A 16,152-nucleotide genomic window follows, 5' to 3' on the forward strand; every position below is an offset into this window, starting at 1 on the left:
AGAATTAGAAGAGCTGAGCCCTGCAAGAGGACCACAGCACAGAGCCCTGGGCACTAAAGGATGGGCAAAGCTCTGCTTTCTCCTTGGGGCTGAGCATCCAAATGCACCAGCCCCAGTGCTCTGAAGTCAGGTTGTGAAGCTACTTTGGCTTAATTGGTGAACTTGTGATCAGCAGTACTTACTCAGATGCCCACGTTGTGTATCCTAATAAAGATGAGTGCAGGTAACATAAAACTTTGAAATAAAGACCATATTTTTTGCCCCCACATAGAATAAGGGAATGAGCTCACAGCTGCTCAGCCCTTACTTGAGCAATCCCAACTATTGGAGGGTGGTTATGGTGAGAGGATGGGCACAGTCAACTCAGCCCCCACACCTCTTGTTGGGAGAGCTGCTTTCCTCTCCTCTGCAGCTCTGATAGTACAGCCCCAGCCCTGCAGCCTGCTGGATTCCACTGCTATAACCCTTATTTCTTGCTTACCAGTGCAGAGCTTCACCAGGACAAGTACCTGCCACAGCCTTCCATGTGCTCAGAAAGTGCCTCCTTCCAGCATTTATCAGCTTTTAACCCAGGAATTCCTGCTTTGATCAACAAGCAGCTTTCCTGCAAGGACAGAAAAGTACTTTTCAGCCTAGGTAAAAGTTTCCCCATAAAAGGCTTTTTTTTCTTCACATATAGGACAGCTGCTAATTGATTTTTGAAATGGGCAGGATGTAGAATAGGAATGGCAAATAAAGAGCTGTGACTTTAAGGGAAATGAAGAAGATTGCATTCTTTCCCCCCCTCCTCTCCCTTCCTCTTCCAAATGACCATTTTCTCCTTAGCCTGAAACCACGGGATGAAGGGCAAACTCAAATTGAGGAAGGAAGCGCAATGATTTCTGATGCTTCCATTACTGCATAATCAGGGACTGAAACTGCAATCAACGGAGCCGCCTGTGCAGCCCAGCAGCTTTCAGAAAATAAAACTCGAGTGAAAGGAAGATAATTTTCTTTGTGGGACTTTTCGTTCCTGAACCACCACCTCCCTTCCGCCTTTTATTTCTTAATGTTTGTTTAGAAAGGAGCAGTGGCAACGCCAGGGAGTCGGGGCAGAGAGATGCAAAGCTGCAAAGGTGGCTCTTATTGCTTAGAAAGTGCACACGCCTGATGAATGAGGAGAACAGAGGTGGTTTGTTCCCCTTTTCCTTTGGGCAAATCCATCTTTCAGGCTGCATCTGTCCCCACACCTGAGCTTGCCCCTGTAAAACCCACCAGGGTCCCATCTCCAGCAGGGTTTCAAGCAGAGATCACTGCTGCCAACTGGTTAACTCAGTGCAACGAGAACCCAATGCTTGTTGGGAAAACTCAGCATTCAGTGAGTTGGCATCACCCAAATTAGAAGTGCAGGGTGCTTTTCATTGACATCTGTGGCCCTGACACCTAAATCCACTCCCAACATATAGGAATTCAACATGCAGCTGCAGAAGAAAGGAGGAAAAATAATATTTTTTTATAGCAAAAAAAAAGAGGTTTGCTGTTTGCCCAGATGGAGATGCAAGCAGCCAGCCTGGGGAGGAGGTCCTTGGCTGCTGCTCTGCCAGCCGGGTCCCAGCAATGCCAATACAGAGAGCAATGGGACCGCAGCTCTCAAAGCAACCACAGCGCCAGCATCCTTCCCAGCTTTCCAGCCACAGGCCTGGGGGGTTGCATGAAGATAACTAGCTTATCTGGATTAAAACCAACTGGATCTTTCATTAGCAGATTAGATATATTGTTGATATTTTTCATAGTGCCGAGGCAGCCTCTGGGGCTTCCTGAAGTCCTGGGACAGCCTGCAAATGTGACAACCACCTTGAGCTCCAATAGGCAACTATCACAGTCTGCAACAAGCAGCACACCCTGTGAGCTATTCCCTCTGCTGTGCAAAGAGCAATGCTTTAAAGTCAGCATTTGACGGAGCCTGAGAGCATCAGTAGCTTGCTTGTGCTGGGGTGCAGCATATCCAGAGTCACCCTGCTCTGCCCTCTTCATGCAGTGAGGGGATTCTTGATGATACAACTCAATGAATAAAAAGTGAGTGAAGGCTTTTTGCTCTGCCCTAACAGTCACACATCCTTGTGTACCATGGAAATGACAACTGAGGCTGTAAAACAGCACCATCAGTCATCCAGGTTTCCCATTGCTCACCGCTAACAAAACTCCCAAGGCAGCCACTTATTTGGTTTTTAACTACTGAGATGTTTTCTGGAAAATTATGTTTCAGAAGGACTAAAAATATTAACAAATTTAGGTTGGGAAAAGTGAAAAAAAAATGGTGGGGGAGGTGGAGAACGGATCTAAAAAATGTCAAAACACTCAGATGAAACATTTTTAATGAAATGTTTCACTTCAGAAATGCCAAAACATTTTGTTTTGACATTTTCAAAATGAAACTTAATGATATTTTTTTTTGCTTTGAAACAGCACGGATGGCTTTGTAATAACCCGACTTAAGGGAAAGGGAATGAAAAGCAGAAAGGCTTCATGGCTACCAAAACAAAGCAAAGTTTTCACTATCTTTCCAGCAATGTGTTGACATGGAAAGAGCATTCCTTTCCCTCCTTCTGCCACTTTGCCAACAAATTTAAGCATTTTCTCTTTCACTTCACATTGCACTAATGAGTTGCTCTGCTTTCCTGCATTGCAAACACTCTCGTCTTCGCCTGCCTTCCAAGATGCTCCTTTCTGGAGTGACTCTTCCCAACCTTGGCCTTGTCTGCCAATGAAGATGGGGGAAATCTTTTTGCCCATAGGCACGCTCAACCTTCTCCTATCCCCAAAAAAGGTTTAAATTCAAGCAGTAGTTCCTTGCTCCTCTTAGGGAGAGAAGCTTCTCCCTCTCGTGGAAAACACTGCAGCATTACTCATGGCAGAAACAATCATGGAATCATTAAGGTTGGAAAAGAGCACAAAGATCATCAAGCTCAACCATCGACCCATCCCCACTAATCACATTACACAATGTTACCTCTATCCTTTTCTTGAATACCTCCAGGGACAGTGACTCCACCACTTCCCTGTGCAGCCTGTTCCAATGCCTGACCATTCTATCTGTGAGAAATTTCTCCTAATATCCAACCCGATCCTCATCCTATATCTGTAACATGGGAGCAGAAACCAACACCCACCTCATCACAACCTGTTTTTAGGGAGCTGTAGTGTCTGATGAGATCTGCCCTGAACCACTTCTTCTCCAGACCGAACAATCCCAGTTTCCTCAGGTGCTCCCCCTTAAGACTGGTTTTTGCACATCTCCCTGCTCACCTTCCATGCTGGCTGTTGGAACACCCCCATCCTTTCTCCATCCCACTGCCTGGACCCAGAAACAAAGCTGCAGACACCGAACAGCAGAAGACTTGGCTTTGGAGTGAGAGCTCAGCAAGGAAACCTGAGGGGAAGAGCAGAAACAAGGCAATGAAAAGGGAGCAAGGAACCAAAAGGCCCTTGAGTGCCTTGGGAATGTGGGGTGGGGGGAGATTTCCTTCTGCCAGGTTAACTGCTGACTCCTTTCTTGCAGGGAACAGCAGAAGCCAATGCAATGTGAGCTCTGCTGGGCACGTCAGGTCCCAGCTTAGGAGAAAACAAGCAAAGCCCACTGCTGCCTTTTATCACAGAGACTGAGCTGCCTGTGTTTCACTGTGGGATTTTTCACTTTGCTCTGTGCAGAGAGATCAAAATAATTAATTGCCTGCACAACCCCTGCACACGCAGCCCTGTATTTACATATGGAAATTAAAGGATTGAGTATGCAAAGCCAAGCACATCCAATGGATTTGCATCAGGCTCCTCACAGAGGATTGCTTGCAAGCATCTCTATAGGGCCAATAGCAGAGGGACAGGGATGAGGCATCAGTCACCTCCACAGTGAGGGCAGCCCCATGCACCTCTAGGGGAGATAGGGCACAGCACCCTGTGTCTGCTAACAAGAGACCCACAGCTCATTTAAAGGACAGCGCTGCCCATTAGCCAATTTTGCCTTTTCTAATTGAAATTATGCAGAATAGCCAGGTTTACGCTTGCAGCAGTTACGCACTCAGATTGAGGAGAGGTTCTAACAGCCATCCTCTGCAGGAAGAAGCAGAACAAAAGTAAAGGGAGAGAGCTATAAACCCCCAAACGTGAACTGTCCCTTTAATTTCTGTCAAGGCTAAAACCCACAGACTACAAAAACAACATTTTAATTTAAATTCCGATTCCACATTCATTCATGGGAGCTGGCTCTGAGCGGGGATTTCATTAAAGGCTTTAATAGATTTTATAGGACTTGTCAGATCCGGAAAGGTTATGGAGCAAATGCATTTTCTCTGCTTCCAGAATTTCAACAACGGCTCGGTAAACAAATTTACCATGAAAATGCAGAGTCCAGCCTTGTACAGACAAGGAGAAATGAACTTCATCCAGTGACTTAAAGGCATCACAATGCATTGCCTGCTCCCTACCCAGCTCCCTTCTTACCACTCCGTGTGCCATGCAGTTTAGGAGATGATTCTTCTCTGATGGAAAAACAGAAAAGGAGAAGCATCTTCTTCCATTTATTGGGTTGAATTTGGTGGTGTTTATGAATGTTGTTAGCCTCAGCAGCAATGTATGAATGGGAGCTGTCTTAGGTACAGTTCTTGTCTGCTCAGGGTGGTGGGTTTTAAAGCTACAAATGATTTTGTTAGAAAATCCAGTGTATTTCAGCTAGATACACATCATCCAATGAAGTTGGGGTGGAAAACCAGCAGAACAGACAACAACAATCTCAGCTTGGCTCCCAGCTGGTCCAGCACCACAGCATCCTTTTTCCAGTGACTTCTTGACCAGTTCTTCCAGTTCAGTATATAGAGCAGCAGTGATTATGGTGGAAGTGCCACACAGGCACAGCTGCTCAAGCCTTTTCTGAGATGTACCACTCTTTCCCTTTTCTTTTTTTGGCTGTGATAAATCAAGTTTGAAGGCAAGTTTGAATGCTGGGCCCAGCAAGAAGCTTTCCAAGGCTTCATAGCGGAGTCGGGACTCCATCACAAGGGATGGCACCATTTGGTTCACACCATGATGCTCAGCTGTGGGCTCATCACAGGGACACGGTCAGGAGGGCTCAGGCATCACTGGTTGGATCCAAACCGCAGCAGTCAAAGGCGGGTGGGTGCCTTGGCAACCGAGTCATGGTGATGCTGAACAAAGTGAAGAAAAGGCCTCTTGTTTTTGGATGAGCTCCGTAAACAGAGATGAATGTCAGAGGAGATTTTGCCTGAGTATCGCTTACGGGCTGCATAGTGGCATCGCAGGGAGAAATCAGCTTGGAGAAAATTATAACCGGTACAAACCTCCAACCAAAACCTTTTTGCTGTTGGATGATGAGACAAGTTGACGGCTTTATTATTATTATTAATACGATGATTATTTTCCTCTCCTTATGACTTTGCAGTCTGAGATTGACAGGGCCCAGCACAGCTGCTCTGGATCCCTTCCCAGCTCCACAAAGGCAGCACGGTGCAAAGAGCACCCACAGGGCTTAAGAGCCACAGCCCCAGAGATACAGGGCCCTATGCCCAGGGGTGTCCAACATCTGGGAGGCCCTTTCAGCAGAAAGAGGCACTGCAGGTGGCTCGAGATGTGCAGGGAGCTGTGCTGTAATTACGGGAAGCTGAGGAGAGAAACAGATTTAACTCAGTAGCCACTTGATTTAAAAGAGTAAGAATTCCCCCCAGGAGATTTATGGCACGTTAAATAGCCTAAATATTCTGTCCCCATGAGTTACTTTAATAGCTCTTATTTGGAGGAAGCTTTTTCACTTCAAGCTTATTTATTTTTTTTCTTCATAGCCAGCAGGTGTTACATCAAAATATCCTCCTCTGCTGTGTAATATATACTTAAAATGACGTATGTCCCTTAGGACATCAGCTTGCTGAACTCCCATCAGATCAAACAAAAGGGATGCTTTAAACCAAATCACCAAGGAGAGCCTCAGAAAAGGCTTGAGGAAGACTCAGTGTGGCTGTATCAAGGAGATAGTCAAGGAGGTGGCCTCAGGGTCCCTGAAAACACATCTGGGACACCATAAGGGTTATTCACAAGGTGGCAGGCAAAAAGCCTGGAGAGCATTTCAGAAGACTCATCCACCCCAGCTCAGAAGTGGCAGCAGATAACACCAAGATCATCTGATCCAACCATGCATCTGGCTAAAGGAGAAGGAAACCCTGTTATGTTGATCTAGATGGGCACAATTAGCAACTGATAGGGATCAAGTTGCAGAGTACAGGAAGACTCTGGAGGTTCCTGGTTGGATTCTGAGCATAGCTGAGCTCTGTGCTGCCCAAGGATGCCCAAGCCTCATCCAGGCAAGATCTGGAAGCCTTTAGGGATGAAGGAACCACAAGCTCTCAGCCAGCACAACCACTCTTATAAACTTCTCCCTCTAACAGCAGGCAACACTCACATCTCTCTCCTGGCCATAATGCACCAGTTGTACCAAAACCTTCAGACAGCTCTGATGGAAGCATCTACAGCAATCTCCAAGCTGGAGCACACAAGAATCTTTGTGATGCTCTCTGCCCTGAAGTCAAGGCAAGGCAGAAGCACAGGCAGCAAGCAGCCATTAGTAGAAAAAAAAAAAATATGCTATCCAGAACAAGAATCACAAAGAAACGGGATAGTCTTTATCCTGCTGCCATCTACAGTTTGGATTGCGTTGGAAAGAAAAAGGAGGAAAAGCATCCAAGAGAAAGGCAGAGGTGCAGCCATCCTCCGCAACACTGAGAGCAGAGACCGAGTAGCTGCCGCCACCTACTGATGCCAGCGGCACGGATCAGCAAAGGGATGCCCGGCAGCGAGGCTGGAAATCATCTAATCGTGCACAGAGCAGCTTCCAAACACCTGATTGAGCCCGCAGGGAGGTTTTACTTCTAGTTTGGGATCGCAATGGTTTTTAAAGGATATGGGTCTTCTCCCTGTCCTTGCACTGCAGAAACACCATTCCGATGCACTCTTCCACATATCCCCAGCAGTTTTCCCCAAAGCCTTGGTGGAAAAGTGCTCTGCCTTCCTTCATACAAACCTTCTTCCTGGGCTACCTGATGGCAAATAGACAGATCCCTTCTGCCTGTGCCTCCTTGGGCACATTTACATGCAGAGCTTTTACAGGGTCTCATGTGTTCCCTCAGAGAAATTCTGTTCTATTCATTCTGTTCATCTTTGACTTCTTCTGCATGGTTAAGTTGCACCTATCAACCCCACAGCCCAAGGGTTTTTAGGCTCACCCCCAGATAAGGACAGCAACAAAGCCATCTGCAGGGGATGGGCTGAGTGCTGAGGGGCTGCAGGCACGTAACCAAAGGAGAGCTGGGTAGAACAATAATAAATGGCTCCAATGTTAATTTTAAGCTGGTTTGTTCTCTGAACACATGAGGAAAGAAAGCAGCACAGAGCCCACCTGGGAGAGAGCTGTGAGGAACTTGTTCAAACAAACATGGGAGCGATAACGCCTTTGGATTAACAAGGCAGAGAGAATACACACTGGTGTGTGCTGAGGGGAAATGAGGTCAGGCCCCATGAATGAATCCCTTAGAGAGCAAAGACAACCCCACAGCATCTTGGATTTGCTTGGGAAGGTTTCCAAGGACAGAAGGGACTGTCTCAGCCCAGACCCTCCCTCAATGCAGGCTTTGTGGTGCTCCCATGGCAAGGACAGGCAATCTCCCTTCCTACTCCATGTTCCTCCCACCCAGGGCAGTAACAGAGTCAGGTCTGTTGGAAGGCACAAAGGGACCTCACAGCATCTCCCTCAGATGCAGCTCTCCTTGTCCATCCACACAGCCCCTTCCGCTCCTCCTCACTCTGATAGCAGCACAAAGCACTGTGTGCCCATCTCCAGCCCAAAGAGCAGCTCAGCATCACCCAGCAGCCAGCAAAATGCACCCTCCGAGCCCAAACTCATACCCTCATACACCCATCAGGCTGTCATGCCTGTGTCATTGCTGTCCCCATTGCAGGAACAGGCTGCTTCCCCTCTTGGTGACAGCAGAATAGTAGAGCAGAGGGCTGTGTGTGTTGCCACTGCCAACCCTGCCAGCCAGATTTTGCTGAGCAAAACCAATTCTCTCCAAGAAACAGCTAAGCAAGGAATAGGACAGCATGACTTCTCCAAGAGCCACAACAATGTTTTGTTCTTACAGGTTAAAGGTCTCTTTCACCCATGCTCAGGTTAGCAAAGCAAGCTGCAAGGCTTCCCCAATCCTACAAACTAAATTATCACATTTGACATTTCCTTCCCCACCCCCCTTTAAAAGAAAAAAAAAAAAAACACCAAATAATTCCTTTGCTCTGGATACAGACCAGTTGGCAAACAAGATTTCAGGCACAATTATTTTGCCCTGGGAGGATTCTGCAGCTGCTCCTCTTTCTCCTGAGATCAATACCTAGAGGATAATCCTGCAGATTATCCCAGTTTGGTAGCGTCAGCTCAAGCTCTCTTGTTTTCTTGATGTCCTTCATGAATTACAAGGAATTTTCTGGTTAGACACAGGGGAGAAAAGTGTTATTCGATTCTATACTGTCAGGAATTATATTTGGTACAACAAACTGCTTGTAGTTGGATGGCAATTAATGTTGTTGACTTTTTAAGTCAAATTGGAATGGTTTCTGAGAACACTGTGACTCCAGGTGTGACTCATCCCCTTCCAAAAGAGCAGAGCAAACAATAGCAACCACCTAAACAAAAACCAGAGCACGTTTCTTTCCTTCCAATGCGAGCAGCTCTATTCTTTTAAGGAAAATCAGATCTGTAGGAGTTTATTCTTCTGCGAGTCTCATAGGCGAGCAAGGCAGCAGAGATCAGAAACCAGGCCTTAGAAATGAGGGGTTATTTGTATTTGTTTTTAACCTGTCTTACGGTTCTGAAACCAACCACGTGCACCCAGAATAGCAGCTCATGACTATTTATTGCTAAAAAGCTTCCCAGGTGGCAAACTTAAAGAATAGAGAACAGCTCTGTCTCTCCCAGGGCAGCCAAGGCTGCTGTTGGAGTAAAGTTTTATCTTCAAATTATCACCACAGAGTGCTTGGCTGCTGCCCAATAGATCAGATCCATAAATCTCCCCTTCAGAGCCTCGAAAAGGGCTGTGTTGGATAAAGGAGCCTTCAAAGTCTGAGGAAGTGCTGCAATCAGAGCATTTCTCTAAATCCCCTTGCAGCACAGATATGCAAACAGGGAGTTCCAGCTCAACCTGCTGTGGGGACACATTCTGCACACTCACTGGAAATGAAAGGCTTTTCTGGCCCTCATTTAGGTAATGCAGATGCAATCTTAACTATTTACATATACTCTCCTGGAAAAGGCTGGAGGTGGCTTCAGGGAAGAGTTCTCCCCTGCTTTCCTGAATGGGGCTTTTATGACTCATATCTATCCTTGATGCTCTAAGAGACATCCTTCTTAAAGCCAACTGTTTGAGCAGATGTTCAGTGCAAACCAGCTTTGGAGAAAAGCATTTACATGTCAATCCCAAAGGCAAACCACACCAGAGCTACCAGCAGTTGGATATCCCTCCTGTTCCTACCCAGGGTCCTCCCACCTTTCAGCATCAGGGGATCAGTCTCACCTGCTAAGCACAGGCTCAAAAAGCAAAACCTTTAAATGCAACTTTCTTGTACCAGCACTGCACATTAGCCCAGCCCTGATGACTTCATCCTCTGACACATGGCTAAGTGCCCTCCCTTCACAGGATCACAGCACTGTTGCTCAGTGCTAACAGTGATGGAGAGCTCACAACGTGTGTGCAACTGAGAGCCAGAAGCACATCCATGTAAAGGAACACTGCAAATCACTGAGCACAGGGCTGAGCCACACACGGACACATGTCTCCTGCCACTTGACAATTCAATTACACTGCGTTCAAAGCGCTGCTGATCTGTAAGCGAGCAGACGGGTGAGGGAAGGAAGTGCCAATTAGTGAATCTCAGCAGCCCTACTCATTCTTTCCCCTTTATTTGACTTCTCAAGGCTCAAAAAGACTAACCGTGTATTAATGCTAATTGGAGCTCGCAGGCAGAGCTGCCCTGCAGCAGCCCTGGGGCTGCATGATGGCAGAGCCCTCCTACCCTGCGGTGCTGCAGGAGGGGGCCAGACCCGGCTTCCAGCCCCCACAACAGCCAGAGCCACCCAAGCATCCTCCCCAGCACCTTTATTTCATAGAATATCCCACATTGGAAGGGATCCATCAAATCCAGCTCCTGACAGAACGCCACCCCCCAAAAAAAAGAATAATCAGACCATATGAGCCATAAAAATGCTCTGAGGGATGGAACGCCTCCCTATGAGGACAGGCTGAGGGTTGGGGTTGTGCAGCCTGGAGAAGAGAAGGCATCGGGGAAGCCTGAGAGTGGCCTGTCAGCATCTAAAAGAGCTGCATGAAATAAGGGGGGAGAATCTTTAGTGGAGCCCGTTGTGATAGGACAAGGGGGGATAGCGTCAAACTAAAAGAGGGGAGATTTATGCTGGATATAAGGAATAGGGTTTTATGCAATAAGGATGGTGAGGCACCGGCACAGGTTGCCAAGAGAGGTGGTGGTGACCCAACCCTGGAAACACTCAGGGTTGGGCTGGACAGGCTCTGAGCACCTGATCAGTCTGATGTAGATGTCCCTGTTCACTGCAGGGGAGTTGGATCAGATGGCATTTTATAGTCCCTTCTGACTCAAACAACACAATTCTATGACTGGGTAAGCCTCCAGCATTGGACTCATCCCCTCTCTCCTTCATAGAACCACAGAATATAGCTTTCCATCCTCACATTCAGACATTCACCTCCCACTACTTCTCCTACTTGTGCTTCAGCATCTCCAAGGCAAGATCATGCCGGGACAGTGCAGCACTCATTTCCATCTGCATCACAAAGAAGGGCAGCAATTGACAGCAAAGACCCCTTGGGTGTTCCTCTCTTCTCAATGGAGCAGAAGCAGAGGGAGATGAAAACAGGGACACCATGTACCTGCTGACCCCACTCCTTCTGGCACCCTCATAGAGCTTGTGCCCTGCACACACCAAAAAGCCATTGAGGAAGAGCATGGAAGGCAAAAAAGAACATATTCCTTATAAGAGGATGCACTGAAATCAGAGCTTTTCAGAGCCAGGCACACTCCCTGGAGGAGCCAGGAAAGGACTTTTAGCAATGATTTGCATTATATCCCATCTTTTTGGAAGTTTCGCTGTATTTTCTCCCGGCTGGAAGGCACAGGCGCTCTGCAGTGCTGGTCCCACCAGGGGGCAGCGCGCACCGCTCAGTGCATGGAGGAAAGGCGAGTCTCGCTTTGTTATTGTTGGTCCTTGCTCGGGTTAGAGGGAAAGTTCTGCTGGAAGGAGTTAAAACGTTCTTAACCCATCCGAGGGTATTTTAAACTGGGAAAGAAGATACAACGCTTTAGGTGGGCAAGAATAGCTGTAATCAACTGTAAGGGATGCTGAACAGAGCGGAGCTCAGTTAAACACGTAGTTGCCAATTGGCTGCAGTGAACACGTTTCAGCAAGAAACTAACATGCTTCGAGGCCTCAGAGCAATCCCATTCCAAAATAAATCAAAAGTCTGAAAGGAGAAGTTGTGGGCAAGACAAAAATAGGCTGATTTTGATGTAGTTCTGGATCAGTTTAGGAAGAGATGTTGTAACAAAGCAATTGCAGATAAAGCTTTTGCAGTCCTGCACTGCCAGCAAGGCTGACCATTGCCCAACACCAAACAGCAGCAAATTGGTTTGGGGTAAAGCATCACATTCCTGCACACATCCATGGCCATCCTCAGGCTCCTGAGCAGACCCCTGTGCAGTCCATCATGCAGTTCTAGCATGTTTTAAGCCTTTTTCATGTTTATTTATTTGTTTTTAATCACTAAGGACTCCTTTCTGAGTCATTTGAAGCTTTCGATAAGCATTGGGCATAAGCTTGGAGAGAGGTCTTCAAAAAGAGAGAAACACCTCACAGTTAAGCCAGTTAAATGGACAAGTGAGTATTTTGGCACTGTGAGTGCAAATGGAAGGCTGCAGCCCCAACAAAGGATGCCCTCTGAAGCAATGGGATGCTGCAGCAGGAATTTTCCACTAGGGAAAATTATACTTAAAGGAATGGGCTACTTTGGAGAGGCAAAATTAAACCTTCTCTCATCCAAACACCTAAAGTGACAGCTTGACAAAACAGTTACCATAGCAACTGGAGGGAAAAAGTCACCAAAACCTCAGATCGGTTTTTTTTGTCCTGTTGAATAGAGAAAATCAACTTTTGATTGCAGCGCACTGCAGTGTCGGTGATAAGGTGGCTGCAGTGGGGCTGGCTCACAGCATGGGACAGCACAGCTCCCTATGGTGCCTGGCTTAAGTTGCTCCTGCAAACCCTTCCACCTCCAGGCCTGAAAACAATGGGAAGCCCCAATGGACTTAGGAAGGGATTGGTTTCCCTGCTTTCTGGGAGAACAAAACCCTGGGGGGAGTCACAGTGCCAACACCCCAGGGAAAGGAAAGGAGGCTCAAAACTCAAAAGTGTGGTTTACGACAGAGGGATGTGGCCCATAAAGTGAAACAGCTCAGGCATGCACGCTTCCATCCAGCAGTTCATTTGCAATGAGTTTCCCACCAACACTACTTATCACTCTATTTCTTATCTCTTGTGCAGTGCGATGCTGATGCCAGTCATAGAGAAGTATCCCGAATACCACTGAACTTCAGCCCTCTAGGTATCACCTCAAGCTCTTTGCTGCTGTATCTGAGCACAACGCACAGCATCACACCTCCTTGGAGCTCCGAGCCCCAAGGAGACAGGCTGCAATACCAGCATGTTTGTTGTCAGTCTCAAAAACAGCTCAGGCACAACCTCTGCAAACACCTCAGCCCTCCAAGGAGACCTCGGACAAACCTGGCAGTGCCCTGCCTTTTAATAAAAGCAGGCTTAGCCCAGTCCAAGAGGCAATTATTTGCTGCAAAATGTTCCATTGGACCACTTTAGAGTATTTTTATCTTGCTGATAGAAAACACAGCCCGCGCCAGTAGAGCAGAGGTTGCCCACCAACTCCTGTCTGCACTGCAGGGCTCAGCCACAAACCTATCCCACACCACAAGCAACCTCTCATACCCAGCCCTGTACACCCCCTGTGCCTTCTCCTTGACAAAGCAGCTTTCAATTCCAGTGCGATGCTTTCAGTTCTGAGAAACAACATGGAAAGGACATTGCAGACCCCTTAGGTTTATATAAACGTGGTCTGTTTATTATCTTTAGCAGTCACTGTCTGAGCTGAAATGCTAGCATTTAAAAGGAAAAAAAATAAACAGGAGAAATTGGATCTTTCTTTTGCTGGGCTTGCATGAAGCTGTAAACAGGGTTTGGGCAGTCCCATTTAAGAAGGTCAGCAATGCCCTTTTAATGGAAGAGTTTTTTTTAATGGCTCAAAATACACTCGTTGGTAACTTGTTTTTCTCTCCCCAGTCTCCACACTCCCTCCAGCCACCACCCTACACCATCAAATAGACAAACCCATAGCACCCAAACTACAGGCATCCAACCAGGGGGGCTCCTCCCAGTCTGCCCCATGGGATGGAGACCCCAAGAGCACAGGGTGAGAGCCAGTGCAGAACCCAGCACTTCCCCTTCTCCTTCATACTCCTTCACCAATCCATCAAACAGGTTTTTCATGTTGTTGTTTTGCAAAACTATCGTTTCCAGCCCATGATTCCGGATAATTTATAACAAGGCAACAACGAGCAACAATGAATTATAGAGGAAGATTATGGGAAGGTCTGACACCAATCACACTTGGAGGAATAAATGGGAGCAGACTGTTAAATATGATTATTCTTGTTAGTGCCTGTCTTTCCTTGGGGTGCCTATCACCAGAGCACAAGTGCCACGTGCATTAATTAATTGAAACGATGCATTTACATAATTAGGGATTAACTCCTGTACTTCTCCTCCGGCTAATTAGTGTATCTATAGATCTATTTAGAAAGAAAATACACTCAGAAGGCCCCTGCCTTCCCCAAGGTATTCATATGAACTAGCTGTCAAACGCAGGGATTAGAAAAATGCTCACTCCTCCCTTCCCTCCTGTGGCATCTCATCCTTGCTTATTTCTCCTGTCTTCTATGCAGCCGCTGCATTGAGTTTTACCATGCAAACAAGACCGTCTGGGTTTTTTCTCTCCCAGGTTTCTTGTTGGCTGTCATCATCAGGCTGCTCACAGGAAATACGCCCAGGTGGAAAAAAGGATTTTACAACAGGGATTTCAGTCCTGTGGCTTAATTGGTTCCTATTGGTTCCTCCTGTGCAGGACACAGCTTAAACCTCAGCTCACAGGGAGGAAAAAGCTGTAATTTTGATCTGAATACCATTGTGAGCACAGCTGTAGGCACCCTACCCAGCCCCTGTTTAGGATGCAGCAAACTTGTCCATGCCCCAAACCCAGCTGCTGGGTTTCCATAGCAAATAACTCAGACTGCCCAGCTTCTTTATGAGCTCCACATAAACTTTGGCACCCAGTTCACCTACTTGTCTCCCACCTTACCAACATCTCTCCCAGCTCCCAAACAGCATTTGTTGTTTTTGTTCTGTACCCTGGAGGTGCATTCATTGATGCTGCTTTTCTTCCCCGGGTGCAGTTGGCCTCATCACCTGCTCTGCAGCCCATAAGGGGCTTTGGTATGTTCATTATGCTGCTTGGCAGGGCTGCTGAAGCAAAGGCTTTTAGAAAAGCCATGGAGCACAGAAGAATTGCATAGAGGCATGAACCAGTCTGAGAGAATTAAACATTGTCACTGCTGGAATAACACACACATTCATCAAATGCTATTTTAAGAAACAAAGATATTTACACTGAAAAAACAAGCGAGTAACACTCTATGAAGATCAGTATGTCAAACTTCTCCCACTTGTTTTCAGAGGAGATCCCTCCCCTCCAGCTGCACCTTAAAACACAAAGAGGCTGCTCTGTATTTTCTTAGGAATTAGGAAATGCAATAACAAAAACTCTACTGCTCCAGAGAGCACAGGTACTCACTTTAAGAATGCCTGGCCAAAATCCTTCATAATCCTCACCTCCAGCTCCTCTAGAAGTTCTTGTTCATCACTGGCCTCTTTTTGTAGGCTGAGGAGGAGGAAAGAGACAGAGTTAATTCATTCATTACCTGCAGCTGTGGCCAAGCTTAATGCATTTCCTAGCTCCCATACTGCAGATTCTCTATGCAATATCCTCTGTAGAAGAACACAGCCAACTCCAATGATGAATTTCCTCCCTCACCCTTTTATAGGGCTCACACTTCAGGGTGGCAGAACAGCTTGCTGGGGTTTCTGTAAAGCAGAAATACATTGTTATGGTGCTATTAGTGCAAGTCTGTATCCTGCTGATCTTCATTAAAGTATCTGCAAGAGCAACAGTGCTCCTGTGTGCAATACCTACATTGTAGCAGGCAGCTATGGGGAGTCCCATTGCTCTTGTCCTACTTCTGCCCCCAGGATCTCACCTGAGGGTGCTTGCAGACCAGATCTGTCATGCATTGCAAAAAGGTGTCCTTATCTGAGCAACCACCGGGAAATCTTAACAGAGATATGAGCATAACCACTGCTTGCTGCTGGCTGAGATAACATGGAAACACCTGTGGCTGGACATCCCTAAGGACAGACTGTAAAACCTCTTCAAATGGCTTTTGGGAGGAACCTTGCAATGCTTCTCCATTGACATCATGCAGCAAATCCCTTCTCCAGAGCTGAGGAAATGGCATTTCAGGGAGCAGCATAAAGCAACATGCAGCAGATCTCATGAAGTTGGTGGCTGTGAATCAGATTTAAGAGGCTCTTTGTGAGGACCTCTTCCAGCAGCAGTAGGAAAAGCAGCAAGACCGAGCCTTACTGCTGCTCTGTTTGCAAGTGGCCATTGGGGGATAATGCCATTTCAAAGTGTGCAGTGTGCATCTTGCAGCCCGTGAGCAACTTCCACAATGGAGACTCATCAGCACATATTACATCTTAATGATTCACACCATTTCTGTTACCAAAGACTTACAAACTCATTTTGGAAACCCAGGGAAAAAAAAGAGCAAGGCTCACTGCTGTGAGAAATGCTTTTTCTCAGACAGAAAAGAAACCCAGGCACTATTGCAAAGTGAAATCCCAAATGGGCTTTT

The 16,152-nt window shown here is 46.8% G+C and overlaps 1 long non-coding RNA gene across 1 annotated transcript; it reads right to left on the reverse strand.

Moving 5' to 3' along the window:
* Positions 1-23: 23 nt before the first annotated feature.
* Positions 24-15,111, reverse strand: LOC107323018. Its single transcript, XR_004309428.1, has 3 exons — positions 15,030-15,111; positions 3,286-3,409; positions 24-604 (listed from the first exon to the last, which is right to left on the reverse strand). It is a non-coding gene; the product is annotated as an uncharacterized LOC107323018 (long non-coding RNA).
* Between the last annotated feature and the right edge of the window lie 1,041 nt (positions 15,112-16,152).

Source organism: Coturnix japonica, chromosome 20 (assembly GCF_001577835.2).
Source record: "Coturnix japonica isolate 7356 chromosome 20, Coturnix japonica 2.1, whole genome shotgun sequence".
NCBI lineage: Eukaryota > Metazoa > Chordata > Aves > Galliformes > Phasianidae > Coturnix > Coturnix japonica.